The sequence below is a fragment of the Danio rerio genome, chromosome 23 (assembly GCF_052040795.2).
Source record: "Danio rerio strain M-AB ecotype USA chromosome 23, GRCz13ab, whole genome shotgun sequence".
Lineage (NCBI taxonomy): Eukaryota > Metazoa > Chordata > Actinopteri > Cypriniformes > Danionidae > Danio > Danio rerio.
The window spans coordinates 44,188,832-44,201,376 of NC_141043.1; the positions used below are offsets into that span (position 1 = coordinate 44,188,832).

At 35.4% G+C, this 12,545-nt stretch overlaps 1 long non-coding RNA gene across 14 annotated transcripts in view; it reads left to right on the top strand.

Moving 5' to 3' along the window:
* LOC141380563 (uncharacterized) overlaps positions 1-12,545 on the top strand; it is a 55,810-nt gene that overhangs the window by 32,397 nt on the left and 10,868 nt on the right. For 4 of the 14 annotated variants that reach the window (XR_015524078.1, XR_015524079.1, XR_015524085.1 and 1 more), the window contains 2 exons: positions 1,783-1,952; positions 4,518-4,639. The exons of 1 other annotated variant lie outside the window; for it this stretch is intronic. This is a non-coding gene — a long non-coding RNA (uncharacterized LOC141380563). Of the gene's footprint in view, positions 1-1,782; positions 1,953-2,993; positions 4,640-12,545 lie in introns of those variants that run through there. 9 more of the 14 variants (XR_015524092.1, XR_015524084.1, XR_015524089.1 and 6 more) reach the window with 6 other exon arrangements.

Consider the following 12,545-nt stretch of genomic DNA (forward strand, 5'->3'; position numbering starts at 1 on the left):
CCACGGAAGTTGAAGAGAGAAGAATGTGGAGGTTTTTCAACATCGCAGCCAAACTGGAAACATTTCTAAGCGCAAAAAAATGTGAGGAGTTGCCAGCTCTGTGATATCTAGCCGTGAGCAGGCGCTCAAGATTTGCAGTGATGTCAAATGATGTCAAGCCGCTGGTTTATTTCACCAAGGTGTTCCACCAATTGCTGTTGGGATTGTTTTCTGGCTGCTGTCACCAGACTGTTGAACGCCTCCATGCTGTCCTCAGTCTGGGCCGCTTCCACACTCACGATTAATGGCGTTGTCACTGCGCCGGCTGTTTGTGGACTGGAGGACTGAGCTTTTTGTAGTCATGCTGTAAAAGTTTACCTATGTGTAAGTCCTGCCCCCTTAGTTAGGGGTGTGACGATACAATTCAATTTTATTTTTATTACGCTTTTACAATGTAGATTGTGTCAAAAACATAGAATTCCTAGTAAATTGAAACTGCTGCAGTCAAGTTTTTGACGTGAAGTTCAAACACTGGAGTCATGTTTTTGGTTTGTACCTTGTTTTGGGGCTCATAGTTTGGTACCGATATACATTACAGTGCTTTCCACAGGTTTGAAATATACTTGCGGTGGTAGCCGGATTAAAACACACCATTTACCCACACTACATAAATAGTTAACTATATGTGACAAACAAAACATAATTTCATTTTTATTATTAAGTGAAGTTTATTCATAAACTAATTTCGAGAGGATCACATGCTTATGATTTATCACGTCCAGTCTCGTATTTGCTAATCACTAATCTTCCAATCATATGAGCCCTAAGGCACCATAAATAGCCTCAGTTTCCAGTTCACTTTATCTTCGTTTGGAAGAAACCCCCCTCCTCCCCTATTCTCCTCCTTTACCTGCGATTGGGCGGCACGGCGGTCCAGTGGTTAGCACTGTGAACCACACAGCAAGAATACCGCCGGTCCTAGTTCTATAGGACCGGTGGGTGTTTCTGTGGGGAGTTTGTATGTCCTTCCCGTGTCCGCGTGGGTTTTCCCCGGGTTCTCCGGTTTCCTCCCACCATCCAAAGACATTCAACATACATAACAATCAAGCTTGTCTAATTCCTTACGTTCCCTTAGCTACAGCGGCAGGGGAGTTCTGAGATCCACCGAGCTCGGGCTCCCTTCTTGCTCTGCCAACGGGAGGAAGCCCCGGGCTCGAGGAGCCCTTGAGCTCGGGGCTCTCTCCCGGGACAGCATGCCAAATAAGCTTTGTAAATCATCAGCTAAGTGTGAACTCTTGAACTGTATTTATTATGACAATGTTCCTTTTCCATGGGTTACTGTAAAAAAAAGACTGAAATAAAAAAGAAATATGTTAAATGTTATTTCAGGAGCCATGTGCATCCACTGACAGGTAAAATCTGCTTCTCTCTTTCTTTCAAGTTCAAAACTGACTTGAATGCCAAAGCATTTTAGATATGTGTATTACATAGGCTATTATATATATTAACATCATCAAATCAATAAAATAATCAGCAAATGAGAAATAAATGACAGAAAAGTTAATCAAAACAGACGACATCTCTATAAATTATAATAATTGCAAGATTAAATGAGTAGATTTTTTTTAAACAAGGCAAATGCGTTGATTAACCATTACTAATGGTGTACATATGTTTTGCAGCCAGTTTAGATCAGTAATTTCGTCCTCTCCAAGTATATAGTAAATGTTTTCTGAGTCATTTAAATTAATGAATCTACTATTCATTTTCTGCTGCTGTTTTGGGGTCGGGTCGCGGGGGCAGCAGTCTTAGGAGAGAACCCCAGACTTCCCTCTCCCCAGACACTTCCTCCAGCTCCTCCAGGGGGATCTCGAGGCGTTCCCAGCCCAGCCAAGATACATAGTCCCTTCAGCATGTCCTGGGTCTTCCCCGAGGCCTCCTCCCGGTGGGACATGCCTGAAACACCTCCCTGGGTAGGCGTCCAAGAGGCATTGAAGTTGAATTACTGACATGTTGGTAGATATAGAAACCCAGGCTGGACTAAAGTCCTAAAAATGTGCATCTCTGTGGGTCTGAAAAGGACGTGAAACTGTCTATGGACAGGTTTCACGGGAACAGAAACTGGTAAACGAAAGAAGATTTTCCACTACTTAATCGATCGGATGTTTGGTTATATTAAGCAGATACAAAACTTGTAAAAGGATGTTAATAACAGTAAAAAAGAGTGTCACTAAAATATCTGCGGTATAACAGGAGTAATATCAAATCTCTGACTTGATCTACTTGCTTTTTCTGTTTATTTTGTGTTTCTTTTTTTTTTTCACAATCAGCTACAGATCTGAAGAGCCTCTTGTGATGCAATAGCACAAAATTAACACAATAATGAAAAATACAACTTCATTAATAGGAATAATTATTATTATTTATATAATATTATATTATTAGTTGTTCTGTAAACAATCTAACAAATATATATTGATTTAGGGGCCTATTAATATTGACCTTCAAATGGTTTTCACAAAAACTAAAACGCCATTTTATAAAAAAAATAAAACATAAATTTCTAGCCAAAATAAAATAAATTAGACTTTCTATAGAAGAAAAAAATATTATAGTATTTAATATGTAATAGTGTAATTTTGACTTCAGCTATATATCTACTGTAAAGTATACAGTAACTTCAAATACAACTTTAAAATACAATAACATACTGCATAAATATGCTTTAAAACAGTTAAATACTGTCTAATTACACAAATCTTTAACAGTGTAACACTGAGTATGTTTACACCGACACCAATAATCCAATTTTAATACATTACCATGTAAACCGCGTTTTTTTTTATTTATTTATTTAATTTGATTAAAGTCATAAACTAAACAGAAATCAGATTAAGACATGAAGTATGCAGATTTTAGTTGCATTATTGAAGGGCAGTACAGACATGTAAACACAGCAATCAAACCATTAACGTCATTTCATTTTCATCTGCTTTTCCTGGGCCTTGTTGCAGGGGCAGCAGTCTCAGGAGAGAACCCCTGACTTCCCTCTCTTTAGAAACTTCCTCCAGTTCCTCCTGGGGGATCCTGAGGCGTTCCCAGGCCAGCCAAGAGACATAGTCCCTCCTGCTTGTCCTGGGTCTTTCCCGAGGCTCTCAACCGGTGGAACATGCCTGGAACATCTCCTTATGTAAGCATCCAGGAGTCATCTAAAACAAATGCCTGAGCCACCTCAGCTGACTTCACTCGATGTGGAGGAGAAGCGGCTCTACTCTAAGCTCCTCCTGGGTGACAGAGCTCTTCACCCTGCTCCTCACAATCTTTATCTATAAGAGTGTGCCCTGCCACCCTGTGAAGAAAACTCATTTCGGCTGATTGTATCGAGATCTTATCCTTTCGGTCATGACCCGAAGCTCATGACCATAGGTGAGAGTAGGAACGTAGGTTGACCGCTAAATCGAGAGCTTTGCCTTTCGGCTCAGCTCCTTCTTAACCAAAACGGTTTAATACATCAACCGCATTACTGCTGCCGCTGCACTGATTCGCCTATCAATCTTACCCTCCATCATTTCTTCACTCGTGAACTAGACCCCAAGATACTTGAAATCTTCCACCTGGAGTAAGGACTTTCCTCAAACCTGGAGATGGCAAACCTCATGGTCTCGGACTTGGAGGTTACGATTCTCATCCCAGCCACATCACACTTGTCAGCAAACCACCCCAGAGCATGCTGAAGGTCCATGTCCGATAAAGCTAATATTGTCTGTGCATAACAGAGATGAAATTACATGAATCTCCGCAGAAATGTGGATAGCGTGGTGACACAATGACGTCAATCGATCTATGTGCTATAACATGTAAAACGGGATCATGAAAGGAACATTTAAAAAGCAGCTCATGTAAACACCTTAATATTATTATTGTCTTATTCATTCATTCATTTTCTTGTCGGCTTAGTCCCTTTATTAATCCGAGGTCGCCACAGCGGAATGAACCACCAACTTATCCAGCAAGTTTTTACGCAGCGGATGCCCTTCCAACCGCAACCCATCTCTAGAAAACATTCACACAAGCATTCACACACACACACACACACTTAAACACTACGGACAATTTAGCCTACCCAATTCACCTGTACCGCATGTCTTTGGACTGTGGGGGAAACCGGAGCACCCGGAGGAAACCCACGCAAAGGCAGGGAGAACATGCAAACTTCACACAGAAACGCCAACTGAGCCGAGGCTCGAACCAGCGACCTTCTTGCTGTGAGGTGACGGCACTACCTACTGCGCCACTGCCTCGCCCTTGTCTTATTCAGATTAAGGCAAATCATTCCATTACTGATGTCCGTGTAAACTTAGTCACTGTGTGTATTTTGCATTGTTAAAAATTAATGAGCCTTAGGTCAATAGTTCAGTCCAATTCAGTCAGTACATCACTCGGGACATTCATTGTTTTCTTATATGTATGTGTGTGTGTGTGTGTGTGTGTGTGTGTGTTTTGTGTGTTTTTTTTTTTTTTTTTTTTTTGCATGTCAGTTGCTCGATGCTTTTGATGGAATGGATGAAATACGGGAGTTGACGGGAGTTGGAATGAATGGATTCAATTGAACATCTTAAAGAAGGATCTTGAACAAATACACTACTGTCAGAAATATGAGGTCAGCCATTTTATTTCCTTTTAATAGAAAATGTTTTTCTTCAGCAAGAATGCATTACTTTCATCAGAGGAATTCTTTATCAAAGCATTTTTGTTCTATTGAGGTTTCTATTCATCAAAGACATTGAAAAAAAAAGATCCTAAACAGAATTACAACATAAATCTTTGAGCAGTAAATCATATTATAATAATTTCTGAATGATCACTTGACACTAAAGACTGGAGTTATGATGCTGAAAACACAGCTTTGAATCACAGGAATGAATGGCAATTTAAATGGGTGGTCCACTACGATATCATATTTTAAGCTTTTCTAAATGTAATACGCTCAAAACAAATACATCCGGCTTAATGAAATCATAAACCCATTCAGGTTACGCGCATACACCATGCCTAGTGAAGGAGGTGCTGCAATGTTATAACAGAAAAACGCTGCTATTTTCAAAGAGCTTCTTTTGTTTCTGTATTTTGGCTTCTAAATGACACAACACAGAGAGAGAAGTGCTTACAATTTAATTTTGATTATGTTGTAGAGAATTAAAATAAAGATATAGCTCTAGCATTTGACAAAGGATACCTTCCAGAATCTCTCAGTTCAGTGCTGGATTCAGCGCAAACTCCCCAAAGAAGGAAGCAGCTCCAACCATAAAAGATAAAGCATTAAAGGGCCATGCCCCCCTCCCCCACCCCTCCTAATTCTCATACAAACTCCCCACAAAAATGCTTGCTGCAAATCAACAGCTTTGCTATATCATCCCTGACAGAATTGCGGTGAAAAACATGCAACAAACCCTGTGGATCATGGAAACATACACATTAGGACCCTTCATGAAAGGCTGAATAGTGGTTGCCATGCGCAGACGCACGCTCACCTAGTGATTTTGTCTCACAGCTTGGCAGGTCTGTCTTGCCTTCGAAAAGCACGTGCTCTCATGAATAATTAAGAAGCAGGCTCTTCTCATAGGATAAGAAAATTCCGCTATGAATAATAATAAGAAACCGACATGTCATAACAGATTCACTCTTCGTCACCAATTTTGATCTCGCCCAGATAATGATTTTAAACCCGGAAGATGAAATTAGCAGACAAAAGGTCTAATTTATCCAGTTTTCCCCACAATTAAAGCTGACAGGTGCTAACGTTGTCTTAACTGATGGTCAACACAAACAAATCTTTTCACATCTCAAAAAAAGTACTCAAGAGTGTCTTGAACCTTTAATGGTATGTTGTAGCAAGGACGTAAACAACTGGAAATGCTTTTTGGCACTGTTAAAAATTTAGCTATAGATTCATATCTATCCATCAAATCGCTGTAAACAGCCACAATCTTCAACAGTGCTGCAGTGTCTCTCTATGCGGATGCTTTCTGAAATAACGAACTCGCATAAGATATGAGAACATTTTATATTACTTACACAAGCTTATAACTAAATATAAAATATAATATACAGTTGAAATCAGAATTATTAGCCCCCCTAAATTATTAGACACCTTGTTTTTTTTTTGACAGAGATTTTTTTTCTATGACAATAGTTTTAATAACTCATCTCTAATAACTGATTTATTTTATTTTTGCCATGATGACAATAAATAATATTTGACTAGATATTTTTTAAGACACTTGAAAAAAAAAAATATTGAAAATAATTTTGTGCTTAAAATAGTGATTAATAAATTAATAACTCCTTTTATTGTAGCCGAAATAAAACAAATAAGACTTTCTCCAGAAGAAAAAATATTATCAGACATACTGTGAAAATTTCCTTCATTTGGGAAATATTTAAAAAAGAAAAAAAACCGAAGTGGGGCTAATAATTCTGACTAATCCGCAAATCCCAGCACATTATGTTAGCTGACTAATCAGAGCCTCTTAATGGCGGGCTTTGAGAGGAACTAGAAAATATGACAGTCGTTTTCATGTTAGCTGAGTAGATGTATATAATCAAAGTAAGATATATGAAAAAATAACATGATTTTTTTTACAAATGAAGCATGAGCAAACATTGCTTTCTTACCCCATAAACACAACCAAGCCTTAAAAATACATCCCTTTTAAACATGCTCAAATTGAAAGTGGCTATCTAGCATAGTGTTATTATTTCTTGATATTTCTGTTTTGCTTTAATTTTAATTAATGCACAATTAGGAATGGATGTTTTTTTAATACTGGGATCACAATAACAACAGAGGGGTTAGTTTTTAATTGTGTGTTGAATATTGTAACATTTAGGATTTTAATTAATTTGAATAGTGTAAAGCATCAAGCAGTGATACCAACCTTATTATTGTTTAATTGCATTTTAGTTAGCATGAACTTTAAGATCTCAAGTTGAAAACAAATAAATAAAATAATATTTAATTTAACAAAATTGCCAATTTGGAACATAACAAATTAAATTAAACATATAGCTACATTAACTTAATCAAAAAACACTAGCTTATTAAAAAGGATGATTATTGATTTTTTTTTTAAAGATGTGCATTAGCTTTATTAAGTTGTCTGCTAATTTGAGTATGTGCCTTTTTTTTCTTGTGTGTCACAGGTAACAAAATTCAAACCTGTAGGTTTGGAAAAAAAAGAACAAGACAAATAATACATTTATTAGGTCATTTTTTGGATCTTTTTAAGTTTGCATGCTGATTTAGCTCAGCAAAATTTCTGGTCTTGGAGTTGCACAGAAATATCTTGTTTAACAAAACTAAAATAATGCTTGTATTAGGCCAAAAACATGATTTTATTTATTTATGATCAAATATTTTGATTTAAGTTTTGTTTATTTAATTGTATTAAATTTAAATTTTATTTAATTATTTAACTTTTTATTGAAGATCCTTATAAAAAAATATTTGCAAACTGAAAACTTGCAACTGAAACAAAAGCTTTTATTAAAAAAATCCATTTTATTTTTTTATTTGTTTGTTTGTTTAAGTATTTAAGTAGCATTTTAAATGAAGATTCCAACAAAATATGTTTACCAAAACTGAAAATAAAGCCTTTGTTAAAAAAAGGTTTAAGCAATTAAATTAAGTAAAAACTTCTTTTTAACAAGTTCATTTATTATAAAAATTATTTATTTATTTTTAATAAATATTTAAATAAAATAAAAATGTACCAAAACTGAAAATAAAGCTTTCTTTAAACCAAAAAGAGGAAACTAAATTGTATTTATTTATTTATTTATTTATTTATAACCAAATGTATTTATTATAAAATTCATTGATTTATTTTTTTTATTAAACATCAAAATAAAATACTATGTATATTTACCAAAACTAAAAATATATACTTTTATATATATATATATATATATATATATATATATATATATATATATATATATATATATATATATATATATATATATTGTAGCGAGGCAGAGGGAAAACAGCGGCACAACAGGATGAGTTTACAGACAAGTCCCCGGAGGGTGCTTTATTTACAAAGTGAATGTGCTGTAAAAGGTGCTCTTCTTTAGGGTGAGGTGCTCTGGTGCTCCGGGAAGTAGGTGAAGGACGGTGAGTAGTCGGGTGCAGGATCGTCACGAGCTGGAGTCCGCTAAGGAGAGACAGAGAGACAAGCATTAGCACAGGGAGTCATAGAAGGAATGAAGCTCATCTTCTCCTGGCGTAGGTTGGGCTTATATGTCTCTCCGCTTGATGTGCTCCAGCTGTGTACGATCCTGGCTTGATGAAGGTCCAGCTGGGTGCAATTTGCGACCAGGGCGACGTGGCATATAATTGCTCGTTACAATATATATATATATATAAATTTATTTATTTATTATAAAATGTATTTATTATAATTTTGATTTGCTATCAAATTGATTTATTGATTTATTTTTATAGCATTTATTTATTTTAAATTTATTTATTTAACTTTTTTTTAAGAACATCCACAAATAAAAACAAAATTATTTACCAAAACTAAAAATAAAGCTTTAATCAAGCCAAAAAAAAGAAACTGGATTTTTTAAAATTAATGAACTATTTATAAACAAAAAAGTAAGACAATAAATAAATAAATAAACTAATTCATTCATTATGTATGTATTTATATGAATGTATTTAATATCACATTTATTAATTATCAAATGTATTTATTGTCTTATTTTTTGTTTATAAATAAATAAATATATAAATAAAATATAAGTATATTTAGCATATACTTACATAAAATATACATAAAACATTTATACATAAAACAGTTTTATACCAACTTTCTTTAATTTTTCTTTAAATAAAATGCTTTTTACTCCAAATCATTGTTGAATTAAAAAATAAAAAAAGTCTCAAAACCAGATTTATTGTTTTGAGCATCATTATACCATTAGCAAGGCTTATTCTATATCAAAATAAAAGCACAATGTTTTCTGTAATTAGGATAGCAGGCACACAAATAACGCTTAGCTGCGTCTTGTTCAATCAGCATCTGAAAACATCACTGACTAAAAGACTTTGATTTATGAAAATGCAAACAGATAAACAATGGAAACTTTCTGAGCTTCTTATTCAGCTTTGACATAAAAACAATGATGCTAAATGACACTACTGTTAGTCAGAAAGCAAATAACTTATCAAGATAATGCTAAACACAAGCTAACAACAAGAAACAATAAAGACAAAACATATCTTCACAGCTCAATTGCAATTTAAAATCATTATAATACAGCATGCCATTAAACATCATTAGCATCTCATTGAAATGAAACCATCAAGTATAAAATATCCTTGCAGCTAGAATTGTGCTTTATGAGAGAACAAAAGCACTAGTGAATATAATGACTCTATAATGGCACTTTAATGACAATCAATAGCATCTTAGAAGACTGGAGGAGTTTCTCATTGCTCACATGCTCAAGTAAAATACATTATAATTCTTACCTGGTCTTAATTAAACATCTTTAATATGTTAATAATACGTTTAAATGCATCATGCAAGTTTCATGCATATTTCAAAAATATTACATTGTGGCATGTATTATAAATTATGTGCAAAAGTTTAGAAATATAAAGTTTTTAATCTAATTAAGAGTTACTTATTTGATGAAAAGTATAGTTGTTTATATTATATACAATTATATACATATGTATTCTATTTCTATTACATTTTGATATAATTAAATCTATTATAACAAATGTATTACACTCAGTGGCCACTTTATTAGGTACAGTTGACTTGTACCGGGTTGGACCAATTTTTGCCTTCAGAACTGCCTTAATCCTTCGTGGCAGAGATTCAACAAGGTGCTGAAAATAATCCTCAGAAATTTATCTTCATATTACTTGATAGCATCACGCAGTTGCTGCAGACTTTTCAGCTGCACACCCATGATGCGAATCTCCAATTTCACCACATCCCAAAGGTGCTCTATTGGATTGAGATATGGTGACTGTGGATGCCATTTGATAACAGTGAACTCACTGTCATGCTCAAGAAACCAGAGATAATTTGTATATTATGACATGGCGCGTTATCCTGCTTGAACTTGTCATCAGTAGATGGGGACGTGGTCATAAAGGGATGGACATGGTCAGCAACAATACTCAGGTAGGCTGTGGCGTTGACACGATGCTCAATTAGTACTAATGGGCCCAAAGTGTGACAAGAAACTATCCCCCACACCATTACACCACCACCACCAGCCTGAACCATTGATACAAGGGAGGATGGATCTATGCTTTCATATTGTTATATTGTTAATGGCAAATTCTGACCCATCCGAATGTCGCTGCAGAAATCGAGACTCATCAGACCAGGAAACGTTTCTTTAATCTTCTATTGTCCAGTATTGGTGAGCCCGTGTGAATTGTAGCCTCAGTTTCCTGTTCTTAGCTGACAGGAGTGACACCCGATGTGGTCTTCTTCAGCTGTAGCCCATCCGCCTGAAGGTTGGACGTGTTGTGTGTTCAGAGATGCAATTCTGCAGACCTCAGTTGTAACGAGTGCATATTTGAGTTACTGTTGCCTTTCTATCAACTCAAACCGGATCTGGCATTAACAAGGCATTTGCACCCACAGAACTGCCGTTCGCTGGATATTTTCTCTTTTTTAAGACCATTCTCTGTAAACCCTAGAGATGGCTGTGTGTGAAAATCCCAGTAGATCAGCAGTTTCTCAAATACTCAGACCAGCCCATCTGGCACCAACAACCATGCCATGTTCAAAGTCACTTAAATCACCTTTCTTCCTCATTCTGATACTCGGTTTGAACTGCAGAACATCGTCTCTGACCATGTCTACATGCCTAAATGCATTGAGTGATTGGCTGATTAGAAATTTGCGTTAACAAGCAGTTGGACAGGTGTACCTAATAAAGTGGCCGGTGAGTGTATATGCAGTTGAAGTGAAACTTAATTGCCCTCCTGTGAATTTGATTTTATTTATTTTTTTGTTTGTTTTTAAGTATTTCCCCAAATTATGTTTAACAATTTGTTTTATTTTGGCTAGAATGAAAGCAGTTTGAAATTTTTAATCGATTTAAGATCAATATTATTAGCCACCTTAAGCAATATTTTTCCCCCAATTGTCTACAGAACAAACCATCATTATACAATGATTTGCCTAACTAACCTAGTTAAGCCGTTAAATGTCCCTTTAAGGTGAATACTAGTATCTTAAAGAATATATAGTAAATATTATTTACTGTCATCGTGGCAAAGATGAAATCAGTTTTTAGAAATGAGTTATTTAAACTATTAGGTTTAGAAATGTGTTGAAAAAATCATTTTGTTAAACAGAAATTGGGGGAAAGTTTACTGGTGAGCTAACAATTCAGAAGGGTTTATAATTCTGACTTCAGCTGTATATATATACATACATGCATACACACAGTATATAGTAATTTTTATTGCATCCTAATGTGTTAGTAATTTGCGATCATATCTGTTTCTCTGAGCTTAAAGTCTAAAAGTAACAGCAGGTCAACTCATTTAACAGTTTACAGATGCGCCACATCTCCTCATTTTATGTTTATGCGATGCTCATAATAGTTAAAGATCTCCTCAAACTCATCTGCATTATGATGATGACAGAACTTTGTCCTCTGCTCCTCTCCAGGTTAAACAATAATGCGACTGGCATGCGCTTATTATAGCCGTATTTTTCAAATACCATCTTTCTTTCCGTAATTAATGCTCAAGATGACTGTTTCCATGGAGATATTCAAATGACCTGACATCAGTTTTCTTAACTTTTCTTTGATGCAGCATCATTAAAATGGCACCATAACCCGCACTAGCTTTGAGGTAAGATGAGCAGAAGCTGTTGTTTCACTGCAGAACTAGTTAATGAAGGTTAATGCTTAACCAGACAACACGGTAGCAAGGAGGTCACTGGTTCAAGCCCAAGGTGGGCCAGTTGGCATTTCTCTGTGGAGTTTGCATGTTCTCCCCATGCTGGCATGAGTTTCCTCCGGGTGCTCCGGTTTTCCCTACAGTCAAAGACATGCGCTATAGGTGAATTGAATAAGCTAAATTGGCCACAGTGTGTATGTGAATGTAAGAGTGTATGGGTGTTTCCCAGTGTTGGGTTGCAGCTGGGAGGGCATCCGCTGCGTAAAGCATAGGCTGGATGAGTTGGCGGTTCATTCCACTGTGACGAACCGAGATAAATAAATGGGCTGAGCCGAAAAGGAAATGAATTCCTAAAATTTGTGCTGTGATTTCTTTGTTTGAATTTTGGTAAAAAATCAAAAGGTTTTTATAAATAAAATGATGTTTATTATTGTTTATATGAATTTGCATTGTTTTAAGAAAATTGATATATAGTAAAATAGCATAATTTATATGGAACATAAATCATTGCAACCTTCTAAAGGATCAATTCAGTGAGCCATTGATGAATAAAATATTATTATAAAAAATTATAGAAATAATACTGCTTTATTTCATATACAGCGGGGAAAAT